The sequence below is a fragment of the Tachypleus tridentatus genome, chromosome 6 (assembly GCF_004210375.1).
Source record: "Tachypleus tridentatus isolate NWPU-2018 chromosome 6, ASM421037v1, whole genome shotgun sequence".
In the NCBI taxonomy this organism is placed as follows: Eukaryota; Metazoa; Arthropoda; class Merostomata; order Xiphosura; family Limulidae; genus Tachypleus; species Tachypleus tridentatus.
The window spans coordinates 119,686,805-119,701,056 of NC_134830.1; positions in this window are offsets into that span (position 1 = coordinate 119,686,805).

Here is a 14,252-nt window from a genome sequence, read left to right on the forward strand (position 1 = left end):
ACTTGTAAACTCAGTACACATTGTAACCTTTCTTTAGTGGTAGACTCAATGCAGTTTGTAACGTTTCTTTAGTTGTACACTCAGCACAGTTGGTAACGTTTCTTTAGTAGTAGACTCAACACAGTTTCTAACGTTTCTTTTCTTGTAGACTGATCACAGTCTGTAACATTTCTTTAGTAGTAGACTCAACGCAGTTTGTTTCGTTTCTTTTGCAGTAGACTCAGCACAGTTTGTACCGTCCCTCCAGTAGTAGATTCAAAACCATTTCTAACGATTCTTTGCTTATACACTCAACAAAGTTTGTAACGTTTCTTTAGTTATAGACTCATCACAGTTTGTAACGTTTCTTTAGTTGTGAACTCAGCACACTGTAACGTTTCATTAGTTGTAGATTCAGCACAGTTTGAAACGTTTCTTTTGTAGTAGACTCAACACAGTTTGTAACGTTTCTTTAGTAGTAGATTTAAAACAGTTTGTAACGTTTCTTTACTTGTGGACTCAGCACACTGTAACGTTTTATTAGTTGTAGACTCAGCACAGTTTCTAACGTTTCATTAGTTGTAGACTCAACACACTTTGTAACGTTTCTTTATTTGTAGACACATTTTCTAACGTTTGTTTAGTTGTAAACTCAGCAGAGTTTGTAACGTTTCTTTACTAGAAGACTCAACAAATTTTGTAACGTTTCATTAGTAGTAAACACAGTACACATTGTAACGTTTCTTTAGTAATAGACTCATCGCACTTTGGAACGTTTCTTTTGTAGTAGACGCAGCACAGTTTGTAACGTTTCTTTGGTTATACACTCAACAAAGTTTGTAACGATTCTTTAGTTATAGACTCAGCTCAGTTTGTAAGGTTTCTTTAGTAGTAGACTCAGCAAACTTTGTAACGTTTCTTTACTTGTAAAACTCAGTACACATTGTAACGTTTCTTTAGTAGTAGACTCAACACAGATTGTAACGTTTCCTTAGTTGTAGACTCAGCACAGTTTGAAACGTTTCTTTAGTTGTACACTCAGCACAGTTGGTAACGTTTCTTTAATTATAGACTCAGCACAGTTTGTAACGTTTCTTTAGTAGTAGACTCAGCACAGTTTATAACGTTTATTTGCTTATAGACTTAGCACAGTTTGTAACTTTTTTAGTAGTACACACAACACAGTGTGTAACGTTTCTTTAGTAGTAGACTCAAGATAGTTTGTAACGATTCTTTAGTTGTACACTCAGCACAGTTGGTAACGTTTCTTTAGTAGTAGACTCAACACAGTTTCTAACGTTTCTTTTCTTGTAGACTAATCACAGTCTGTAACATTTCTATAGTAGTAGACTCTACGCAGTTTGTTTCGTTTCTTTTGCAGTAGACTCAGCACAGTTTGTACCGTCCCTTCAGTAGTAGACTCAAAACCGTTTCTAACGATTCTTTGGTTATACACTCAACAAAGTTTGTAACCTTTCTTTAGTTATAGACTCAGCACAGTTTGTAACGTTTCTTTAGTAGCAGACACAACACAGTTTGTAACGTTTCTACAGTTCTAGACTCATCACAGTTTGTAACGTCTTTTTAGTTGTACACTAAGCACAGTTTGTAACGTTTCTTTAGTTGTGAACTCAGCACACTGTAACGTTTCATTAGTTGTAGACTCAGCACAGTTTGAAACGATTCTTCAGTAGTAGACTCAACACAGTTTGTAACGTTTCTTTAGTAATAGACTCAACACAGTTTGTAACGTTTCTTTACTTGTGGACTCAGCACACTGTAACGTTTTATTAGTTGTAGACTCAGCACAGTTTCTAACGTTTCATTAGTTGTACACTCAGCACAGTTTGTAACGTATCTTTAGTAGTAGACTCAACACACTTTGTAACGTTTCTTTATTTGTAAACACATTTTCTAACGTTTCTTTAGTTGTAGACTCAGCACAGTTTGTAACCTTTCTTTACTAGAAGACTCAACAAATTTTGTAACGTTTCATTAGTAGCAAACTCAGTACACATTGTAACGTTTCTTTAGTAATAGACTCAACGCACTTTGGAACGTTTCTTTTGTAGTAGACGCAGCACAGTTTGTAACGTTTCTTTACTTGTAAAACTCAGTACACATTGTAACGTTTCTTTAGTAGTAGACTCAACACAGATTGTAACGTTTCCTTAGTTGTAGACTCAGCACAGTTTGAAACGTTTCTTTAGTTGTACACTCAGCATAGTTGGTAACGTTTCTTTAGTTATAGACTCAGCACAGTTTGTAACGTTTCTTTGGTTATACACTCAACACAGTTTGTAACGTTTCTTTAGTTATAGACTCAGCACAGTTTTTAACGTTTCTTTAGTTGTAGACACAACGTTTGTAACATTGCTTTAGTTATAGATTCAACACAGTTTGTAAGGTTTCTTTAGTAGTAGACTCAGCACAGTTTGTAACGTTTCTTTAGTTATACACACAACAAAGTTTGTAACGTTTCTTTACTTGTAGAGTCATCACAGTTTGTAACATTTCTTTAGTAGTTGATTCAACGCAGTTTGTAAGGTTTCTTTAGTAGTAGACACAGCACTGTTTGTAACGTTTATTTAGTAGTAGACTCAAAACAGTTTGTAACGTTTCTTTGGTTATACACTCAACACAGTTTGTAACGTATCTTTAGTAGTAGACTCAACACAGTTTGTAACGATTCATTAGTTGTAGACTCAACACAGTTTGTAACGTTTCTTTATTTGTAGACACATTTTTAACGTTTCTTTAGCTGTAGACTCAGCACTGTTTGTAACGTTTATTTAATAGTAGACTCAAAACAGTTTGCAACGTTTCTTTTGTTTAGACTAACGTTTGTTATCTTTAATAGTAGACTAAACACAGTTTGTAACGTTTCATTAGTTGTAGACTCAACACAGTTTGTAACGTTTCTTTAGTTATAGGCTGAACACAGTTTCTAACGTTTCTTTAGTTATAGACTTAAAACAGTTTGTAACGTTTCATTAGTAGTAGATACAACACAGTTAGTAACGTTTCTTCAGTTGTGGACTCAGCACAGTTTGTAACGTTTCTTGAGTAGTAGACTCAAAACAGTTTGTAACGTTTCTTTGATGATACACTCAGCATAATTTGTAACGTTTCTTTAGCTGTAGACTCAGCACTGTTTGTAACGTTTATTTAATAGTAGACTCAAAACAGTTTGCAACGTTTCTTTTGTTGTAGACTCAACACAGTTTGTGACGTATCTTTAATAGTAGACTCAACACAGTTTGTAACGTTTCATTAGTTGTAGACTCAACACAGTTTGTAACGTTTCTTTAGTTATAGGCTGAACACAGTTTCTAACGTTTCTTTAGTTATAGACTTAAAACAGTTTGTAACGTTTCATTAGTAGTAGATACAACACAGTTAGTAACGTTTCTTCAGTTGTGGACTCAGAACAGTTTGTAACGTTTCTTGAGTAGTAGACTCAAAACAGTTTGTAACGTTTCTTTGATGATACACTCGGCATAATTTGTAACGTTTCTTTAGTAGTAGACTCAACACAGTTTGTAACGTTTTTTTACTTGCAGACTCATCACAGTTTGTAACATTTTTTAAGTAGAAGTCTCAACGCAGTTTGTAACGTTTCTTTTGCAGTAGACGCAGCACAGTTTGTAACGTCTCTTCAGTAGTAGACTCAAAAGCGTTTGTAACGTTTCTTTGGTAATACACTCAACAAAGTTTGTAACGTATTTTTAGTTATAGACTCAGCACAGTTTTTAATGTTTTTTTAGTAGTAGACACAACACAGTTTATAATGTTTCTATAGTTCTAGACTCAGCACAGTTGGTAACGTGTCTTTAGTTGTAGACTCAACACAATTTGTAACAGTTCTTTAGTTATAGATTCAACACAGTTTGTAAGGTTTCTTTAGTAGTAGACTCAGCACAGTTTGTAACGTTTCTTTAGTTATAGACTCAGCACAGTTTGTAACGTTTCTTTAGTAGTAGACTTAAAACAGTTTGTAACGTTTCTTTACTTGTTGACTCAGCACACTGTAACCTTTTATTAGTTGTAGACTCAGCACAGTTTCTAACGTTTCATTAGTTGTAGACTCAACACACTTTGTAACGTTTCTTTATTTGTAGACACATTTTCTAACGTTTGTTTAGTTGTAAACTCAGCACAGTTTGTAACGTTTCTTTACTAGAAGACTCAACAAATTTTGTAACGTTTCATTAGTAGTAAACTCAGTACACATTGTAACGTTTCTTTAGTAATAGACTCATCGCACTTTGGAACGTTTCTTTTGTAGTAGACGCAGCACAGTTTGTAACGTTTCTTTGGTTATACACTCAACAAAGTTTGTAACGTTTCTTTAGTTATAATCTCAGCACAGTTTGTAAGGTTTCTTTAGTAGTAGACTCAACAAACTTTGTAACGTTTCTTTACTTGTAAAACTCAGTACACATTGTAACGATTCTTTAGTAGTAGACTCAACGCAGTTTGTAATTTTTCTTTAGTAGTAGACTCAACACAGATTGTAACGTTTCCTTAGTTGTAGACTCAGCACAGTTTGAAACGTTTCTTTAGTTGTACACTCAGCACAGTTGGTGACGTTTCTTTAGTTATAGACTCAACACAGTTTGTAACGTTTCTTTAGTAGTAGACTCAGCACAGTTTATAACGTTTATTTGCTTATAGACTTTGCACAGTTTGTAACTTTTTTGGTAGTACACACAACACAGTTTGTAACGTTTCTTCAGCTGTGGACTCAGCACAGTTTGTAACGTTTCTTTAGTAGTAGACTCAAAACAGTTTTGTAACGTTTCTTTGGTTATACACTCAGCACAGTTTGTAACGTTTCTTTAGTTGTAGACTCAACACAGTTTGTAAAGTTTCTTTACTTGTAGACTGAGCACAGTTTGTAACATTTCTTTAGTTGTAGACTCAACACAGTTTGTAAAGTTTCTTTAGTTATAGACTCAACACCGTTTCTAACGTTTATTTTGTTCAAGACTCAGCACAGCTTGTGACGTTTATTTAGTTTTAGGCTCAGCACAGTTTGTAACGTTTCTTTGGTAATAGTCTCAACACAGTTTCTAACATTTCGTTAGTAGCAGACTCAGCACAGTTTGTAACATTTCTATACTTGTGGACTCAGCACAGTATGTAACGTTTTTTTTAGTTGTAGACTCAACACAGTTTATGACGTTTATATAGTTGTAGACTCAACACAGTTTGTAACGTTTCTTTAGTAGTAGACTCAGCACAGTTTTTAACGTTTCTTTAGTTGTAGACTCAACAAATTTTGTAACGTTTCTTTAGTTGTGGATTCAGCACAGTTTGTAACGTTTATTTAGTTTTAGGCTCATCACAGTTTGTAACGTTTCTATGGTAGAAGACTCAACACAGTTTCTAACGTTTTTTTAGTAGCAGACTTAGCACAGTTTGTAACTTTCTTTAGTTGTAAAAGCAACACAGTTTGTAACGTTTCTTTAGTTATAGATTCGAAACAGTTTGTAAAGTTTCATTAGTTATAGACTCAACACAGTTGTTAACGTTTCTTTAGTTCTAGACTCAATACAGTTTTTAACGTTTCTTTAGTTCTAGACTCAACACAGTTTGTGACGTTTTTTTAGTAGTAGACTCAGGATAGTTTGTAACATTTCTATACTTTCTAGTTTACGTTTCTTTCTGTAGACTCAGCACAGTTTGCAGTATGTAACGTTTCTTTGGTTATACACTCAACACAGTTTGTAACGTTTTTTGTTATAGACTCGGGACAGATTGTAACGTTTCTTTAGTTGTGGATTCAGCACAGTTTGTAACGTTTCTTTAGTTGTAGACTCAACACAGTTTGTAACGTTTCTTTAGTTGTAGACTCAGCACAGTTTGAAACGTTTCTTTACTTGTAGACTGAGCACAGTTTGTAACATTTCTTTAGTTGTAGACTCAACACAGTTTGTAAAGTTTCTTTAGTTATAGACTCAACACCGTTTCTAACGTTTCTTTTGTTCAAGACTCAGCACAGTTTGTGACGTTTATTTAGTTTTAGGCTCAGCACAGTTTGTAACGTTTCTTTGGTAATAGTCTCAACACAGTTTCTAACGTTTCGTTAGTAGTAGACTCAACACAGTTTTTAACGTTTCTTTAGTTGTAGACTCAACAAATTTTGTAACGTTTCTTTAGTTGTAAACTCATTACACATTGTAACGTTTGTTTTGTATTAGACTCAACGCAATTTGTAACGTTTCTTTTGTAATAGACTCAGCACAGTTTGTTACGTTTCTTTGGTTATACACTCAACACAGTTTGTAACGTTTTTTTGTTATAGACTCAGCACAGATTGTAACGTTTCTTTAGTAGTAGAAATAACACAGTTTGTAACGTTTCTTTAGTTGTGGATTCAGCACAGTTTGTAACGTTTATTTAGTTTAAGACTCAGCACAGTTTGTAACGTTTCTTTGGTAGAAGACTCAACACAGTTTCTAACGTTTTTTTTAGTAGCAGACTTAGCACAGTTTGTAACTTTCTTTAGTTGTAAAAGCAACACAGTTTGTAACGTTTCTTTAGTTATAGATTCGAAACAGTTTGTAAGGTTTCATTAGTTATAGATTCAACACAGTTTTTAACGTTTCTTTAGTTCTAGACTCAATACAGTTTTTAACGTTTCTTTAGTTCTAGACTCAACACAGTTTGTGACGTTTTTTTAGTAGTAGACTCAGGATAGTTTGTAACATTTCTATACTTGTGGACTCAGCGCAGTATGTAACGTTTCTTTGGTTATACACTCAACACAGTTTGTAACGTTTTTTGTTATAGGCTCGGGACAGATTGTAACGTTTCTTTAGTTGTAGACTCAGCACAGTTTTTAACGTTTCTTTAGTTGTGGATTCAGCACAGTTTGTAACGGTTTTTTAGTAGTAGACTCAGCACAGTTTGTAACGTTTCATTAGTAGTAGACTCAAAACAGTTTGTAACGTTTTTTTAGTAGTAGGCTCAACAGAGTTTGTAACGTTTCTTTAGTAGTAGACCCAGAACTGTTTGTAACGTTTTTTAGTAGTAGGCTCAACAGAGTTTGTGACGTTTCTTTAGTTGTAGACCCAACACAGTTTGTAACGTTTTTTTAGTGGTAGACTCAACACAGTTTGTAACATTTTTTTAGTTGTAGACTCAGTACAGTTGTAACGTTTTTTTAGTTGTAGACTCAGCACAGTTTTTAACGTTTCTTTAGTTGTGGATTCAGCAAAGTTTGTGACGTTTCTTTATTGATAGACTCAACACAGTTTGTAACGTTTCTTTAGTTATAGACTCATCACAGTTTGCAAGGTTCCTTTAGTTGTAGACTCAGCACAGTTTGTAAGGTTTCTTTAGTTGTAGACTCAGCACAGTTTGTAACGTTTCTTTAGTTGTAGGCTTAGCACAGTTTGTAACGTTTTTTTTGTTATAAACTCAGAACTTTTGTCAACGATTCCTTCCTAGTAATAATTAATTTTTCAATGTTTTCTTCTTGGTAACAATGAATAGTGTTTTCCTTCTTGGTAACAATGAACAGTGTTTTCCTTCTTGGTTCTAAGTAAACTGTTAGCTACTTTAAAACTTACGTAACAATGAACAGTGTTTTCCTTTTTGGTTCTGAGTAAACCATTAGCTACTTCAAAACTTTCGTAACAATGAACAGTGTTTTCCTATTTGGTTCTAAGTAAACCATTAGCTACTTTAAAACTTTCGTAACAATGAACTGTGTTTTCGTTCTTGGTTCTGAGTAAACCATTAGCTACCTCAAAACTTACCTGTCCTCATCAAATATCTTTAGAATTCACGTAATTTAGTAATTTACTGAGATATAATCAATTTAAACCTTTTTGCAATATCATTCTCATGTCCGGACATTGTCCTTGATAAGACTGGCATCCAATCTTTTTACCTTTTGTCTATAACTACTCGTTACATTTCACGTGTCCTACGTACAAAATATTGTTGTTTTCTTTTCGTATTATTCACGCACTGGGTCTTTTTATTTCACGTGCGACTACCTTTGGCGATTGCCAATTTTGGGCCTAATTTCGCATTTATTTCAAATGTCAAGTCCTTCTTTTGGCCAATGATTATGTCGACTTTTCCTGGTGTTAAGTTCGACTGTTTTCATTGCAATCGTTTCTGTATTTTGATTTATTACACGTCATAAACCCAATGATGACAACTATAAATACACTTCAGTTAACTAAAGGTAAACACAAGCACTTCAAAAATATTTCACTACTTGAACCTGGAAGAATCTAGTTTTATTTTACAATATTATTTCTGACAAAAGTAAGTCGTACATATATAGTGTGAGAGAGAGAAAACATAAATAAGAATTAATCTAGTAAATAAAAGCCTTAATATAACTAGGAAGGTATATGTCATCTCATAAAAGTTCTATGATCGTAGCAGTAGGCTTTGAACTGTATGACAATTATACTGCATCTAATATAAACACGCTATCTATTCTCTAGAGTTTTTATATAGATACGTCTTACCCAGTTGACTTACAGAGGGTATTACTGTATTCCTTAACGTAAGTGATGCTCTTTCCACTATCAACTGACTTATGGAACAATTCCACTAACTAACTAAAATAATGAAAGTGTTCATTTTGTATTCCAGTGAAGAGAAACATAAAAAGGCCTATCACTCTCGGCAGTAACACTTTATCAATACTTCTCTCTATTCTGAATATCTGTAAATTCCGATAAGATAAACCTGAACAAGCGTAGGAGAAAAGTACTCTTAACTTTTCTCCTGTCGAATTTTAAATCACTTTCATTCTGGTTAAAGTAGAAATAGGTTACTTTCAGAGGTAAATTTAGGAAGAAAAAATAATCATTTGTTTAGAAAGACGTTTAGCATTTTGCGCAATGCTACACGAAGGCTATCTGCACTAACCGTCCCTAATTTAGCAGTGTAAGACTAGAGAGAAGGCAGCTAACCATCACCACGCACCACCAACGCTTGGGCTACTCTTTTACCAACGAATTATGGGATTGAGCAGAATATTACAAGGCTCTCACGGCTTAAAAAGCGAGCATGTTTGGTGCGACGGGGATTCGAACCCACGATTTTCAGATTACGAGACGAGCGCCTTAACCACCTGGCCATGCCGAGCCCAACAACATAGTGTCTCATGTCATAGCAACTATGAGTTGCAGAGAAGTAAAATTGGAAATAAAACTGTGAACAATAAACTGATATTTTTGTTTTACTTTTCGAGAAGTATATTGAAAACCAAAGTACTAAACCGTTTCAAAAAATGACAAAAAACTACACATTTTTAGAGTTTTAAAACGACAGCTAAATGTGAAATAGCGTATTTTGTTTGGAACTCGTCCTTCGAGTCATTTCGCTTTTCGTAAAAACGTCGCTCACTTATATATAGCAAAATAACTTATTATGAAAGTATTTTCACTACAAAGCAGTTAAACCGTGAACATAACAATTCACTTTAATAATAGTTTCTTAGTTACCCACTGAAAGTCTATTGATGTCAGTAATTTGAGAAACAAAATACGTTACTTCGAATTACATTTTATGATTGTATTTTTTCATGGTATAGCTACCCAAGTAATATATTTGATTCAACTATAATGTTTTTCTTCTCTCCGTCTCACTAAACATTTGTTTAAAATTACTGCGTTTAGTACAGTCCTCGAAGTGATAGTTACTGACAATATATTTTGTATATTTTTCTCACTAGAGGGCTACACCATATACATCTATCGTAATGTTTATTTCATCGCTCCTCCTATAAGACGAGTTAACATAATCTCACTGCAACCAGGCAGTACTTGTTTGTTTGTTTGTTTTTGAATTTCGCACAAAGCTACGCGAGGCCTATCTGTGCTAGCCGTCCCTAATTTAGCACTGTAAGACTAGAGGGAAGGCAGCTAGTCATCACCACCCACCGCCAACTCTTGGGCTACTCTTTTACCAACGAATAGTGGGATTGACCGTCACATTATAACGCCCCCACGGCTGATAGGGCGAGCATGTTTGGCGCGACGGGGATGCGAACCCGCGACCCTCAGATTACGTGTCGCACGCCTTAACATGCCGGGCCCCAGGCAGTACTATCAATGAATGTTATATGTATAATATTAAAATATTATTTATTGAGAAGCAAATCACTACAAGATCAGTATTGTTCTCACAGTAAACATTGAAAATCGACATTTAGCAGGATAAGCCCTCAGACTTACCGCTAAGCAAGAAGGGTGCTTTATTTAAATATACAAATGAAGCAGTCATGCACATAGGATATTACAGAAACTTCATTATATTAAAAAACATCATAATTTGATAAGTGGGATTTCTTCCCAATTCTTTGCTTCTTGCATTAAGCCTAACCATGTGCTTTTAAAATTGATATGAGTACCGAAGAACTGAGATTTGTGGTACACCGGTGAGACATAGGTAGGTCAACAGACGTACAATGCTAGAATCCCGTCTTTGATCCCAGCGGTAGACACGACGGATCGGCTAATGTAGCTTTGCTCTGAACGTCTCTAGATTTACGTGTTGGCTTGGAAATTATTTGTCGCAACGGACTTTTAAAGAAGTAACTATCAATGGTAATATATCAGAAGTAAAATGGCCACCACCTTCATGAGGGGGGTTTAGGGAGTGACGTCATTACTTTATTGCGAGATACAAAGTGGGTATTCACTGAAGACGATGGAATAATTTATTATTAACACCAGAGAGTAGAAAAAGATAACGGACTTCCACTCGTGCTACAATCAATTTAGTTCACTGTTATTCACGTCCTAGATAATATAATACGTTCGCAATAAATAACATATTTAAACTACAGTTAATTTATTATACGAAAAAGAAACATAAAAAACAAAAACAAGGATGTTTATATATGACTCATCCCTCCAGCAGGAAAGAATAATTAATAATAATAAAAATAAATACAGTTATAAATATATAGAAAACTTACATAATCTAATATATATAACCCTAACTAACAATTCTATCGTACATTTTTTATCTTTTAATTAATTGTAGAAATAACCCAGTAAATCATAATTTGATAAACATACTTTCTGAAACAAACTTTAAACCTTTTCAGATAGTTAATTTATTTTATATTATTACCCCATAACTGTACGGTTGAAGGCTTATAACATTGAAAAACCGGATTTCGATATCCGTGGTAGGCATAGCACGGATAGCCCATCGTGTAGCTTTGTGTTTAACAACAAATAAACAAATTTTTATTATACGGTGTTGCATTCCAGATTTTTACTTCTGCATACGTTATTGAACTTTGACCTCTTGATTTGCCCCCGCTAGTACAGCGGTATGTCTCCGGATTTACAATGCTAAAATCAGCGGTTCGATTACCCTCGGTGGGCTCAGCAGATAGCCTGATGTGGCTTTGCTCTAAGTAAGCACAAACCTATTGAGTTTTTTGAGAAATTGGTAAACCATTATTAATTCTTGTATCACGACAATAGATGCTGCCCTTTATTAAAAAAGGAAAGTTTAAGACTGGATATATCAGTTAATTTATATTTGATCACAAACATAAAATAACAAACAAAATAATTATTCATTTCGTATTGAGTATTCAAAATAAACGATACAGAAAATTTCTATTGTTCCAAGGCAAAGAGACTCTCACAAATCTTTTTAAAAGAAGCAAAAAAAGAGATTATATTCAGATGAACGTCACCAACAAGTTTATGCATATATTAAACGCAGATAAATAAATCTGTGATATAAAGTCACTAAACAAATAAATTAATAATCATTTTACTTTGTTTATTACACATACATATCTTACAATTGTTTTCTCACCACTTCTTACTGGCTCGGTCAGACCAGTTTCTTTCAGCATCATCTGTGATACCCCAATACATTGCTAAGGAATACCCTTTCATATACATATTTATTCAGTTTCATCAGTTTCAACGTAATCAAGCATATAATCAAAACCTAAACGCGTGAAACTATGTAAATCATTGGCCATCATCAAAATTCGAACATAGATTATGTTATTTTGATATTATTTTAACTTCTGATGTGTATACGATTTACTCATTCCACCTTTTTGAAAAAAAAAACATTTACTTTCTTAACTGTTATCTCTGTGATTTCTTGAGTCATCTTGGGATCTTCCATGACTACTAGATTTTGATTAGAGCTTCGTTTTTCTATTTCGTTAAGCCTAGATTTTGATTAGAGCTTTATTGTTCTATTTCGTTAAGCCTAGATTTTGATTACAGCTTTATTTTTCTATTTCGTTAAGCCTAGATTTTGATTACAGCTTCGTTCTTCTATTTCGTTAAACTTAAATTTTGATTACAGGTTCATTGTTTTATTTCGTTAAGCCTTCTTTCAAGATTAAAAAATACGTTGTAAATAAGACATCTTCACTTTTCAATCTTTTTTTTATAATCACTCAGTTCTTTCAAAACTTATTCTCACTTAATTTAACAGTTCGTCGTATTTCTCAAATTTAAGAGTTATACTCTCATTTCTAATCGTAAACAATTTTCTTACAGTATTAATCAATACTATTTTCCGTAGTAAACCGCCATGATCCATCAGTAGTTCATCCTTTACAATTATCAGTCCCAATAATAAACCACCATGGATGGAAATCCATCAGTTTATCATTAACAACTGTCAATCCCTAACAAACCACCATGATCCACCAGCAGTTCATCCCTCAAAACTGTTATTCTTCATAATAAACCACCATGATCCACTATTAGTTCATCCTTCACAACTGTCATCTCCTAATATACCACAACGATCCACCAATATTTTTCCTTCACAACGGTCAATCCATAATTAACCATCATGATCTACCAACAGTTCATCCTTCACAACCATCAATCCTAAATGAACCACAATGATTTATCAGTAGTTAATTCTTCAGAATTATCAATACCCATAATATGCCACCATGATCCACCATTAGTTCATCCTTCTCAACAGTAATTCCCTAATAAAGCATCATGATCCACCACCATTAGTTCATTCTTCACAACTGCTAATCCTTAATATATCACCATGATCCACCACTAGTCATCTTTCATAACTGTCAATCCTAATAATAAAGCACTATGATCCACCAGTAGTTTACTCTTACTGTGCTAATAAATTACTAACGAGTCGGGCACCGTACATTACCATCCAAAGCTTGGGCTAGTGGAATGTTTTTTTTTTATTATGATGACAGTAATGTCTACGGTATTAAACTGGTTTTGCAGAAGTAATGTCGATAGCAGTGACAGGTGTGGCAGTAGCAATGTCTCCAGTGGTAATAGATCTGTAAGTAGCAATATCTACGGCAGTAATAGGTGTAGCAAGATTAGTGTTTACTGCGCTAGTGGGTGCAGGGCCGGATTATTTATTAGACACAATGCCTAGGACCTATGAAAACTATGGGTCCATGAAAATTTTCTTTAAAGTTAATCTTTGGATTAATGTATACGACTGGTAGGGCCTACGAACAAAAGATGCTTAGACTCTACGATTGTCTTGGTTCGCCACTGACTGGGTGTGGCAGTAGCAACATCTACTACAGCAATAGGTGTAACAGGTAATTTCTCATTAAAAGAGGTCAGATGTGTCGAATAATGTTTTTCTGTGGGCAAATTAAGTCGTGGTGAAGACAAACCACTACGATTTCCACGGTCCTCTGGTCTAAGATATCCAATAACAAAAACTAAGACCTGTCTTTCCATGAATGCAGTTCCTTGGCTGGTACTCCCTACTTTGGAGCTAAGTTAGCTCTAAAGTAGTTTAAACGAGTTATGACTAGTTTCTTAGAAAAAAAAATCATTCATACAAGGTTAATACAAAACGTTTGGATATCAAGCACTAATTTGAAAGCTTTTATCTTTGAAGGGGATTAGTTCCTCTTCTGTGTAGAATGGTTCGTGATGAAAAACTAATTGGACTCGCTTCACCATTAGGCATCGTTGCTTTTTAACCGTAATAGGGCTAGTGTGACTCATTAGGGCTACATTGCATATCCTAATTTTTGTTTTCATTCACGTTTCAAGGAACACCTTTTTACCTTCCAGAAGCTGGTTTAAAGGTGTAACATATTCGACGGAAGAGATAAGAATCTGGGATACTGCTCCACTTATCTTAGTTATATTTCGCAGTTTCCATTCCCTGAACATATTCATCCTTTTAGTGAGCCTTACAATACCTTTCATTATATTTCAGGCTGGTCTGTAATTTGTAATTAGATACCAGCACTGTTTTCAAATCGATATGTTTTTCTCAAC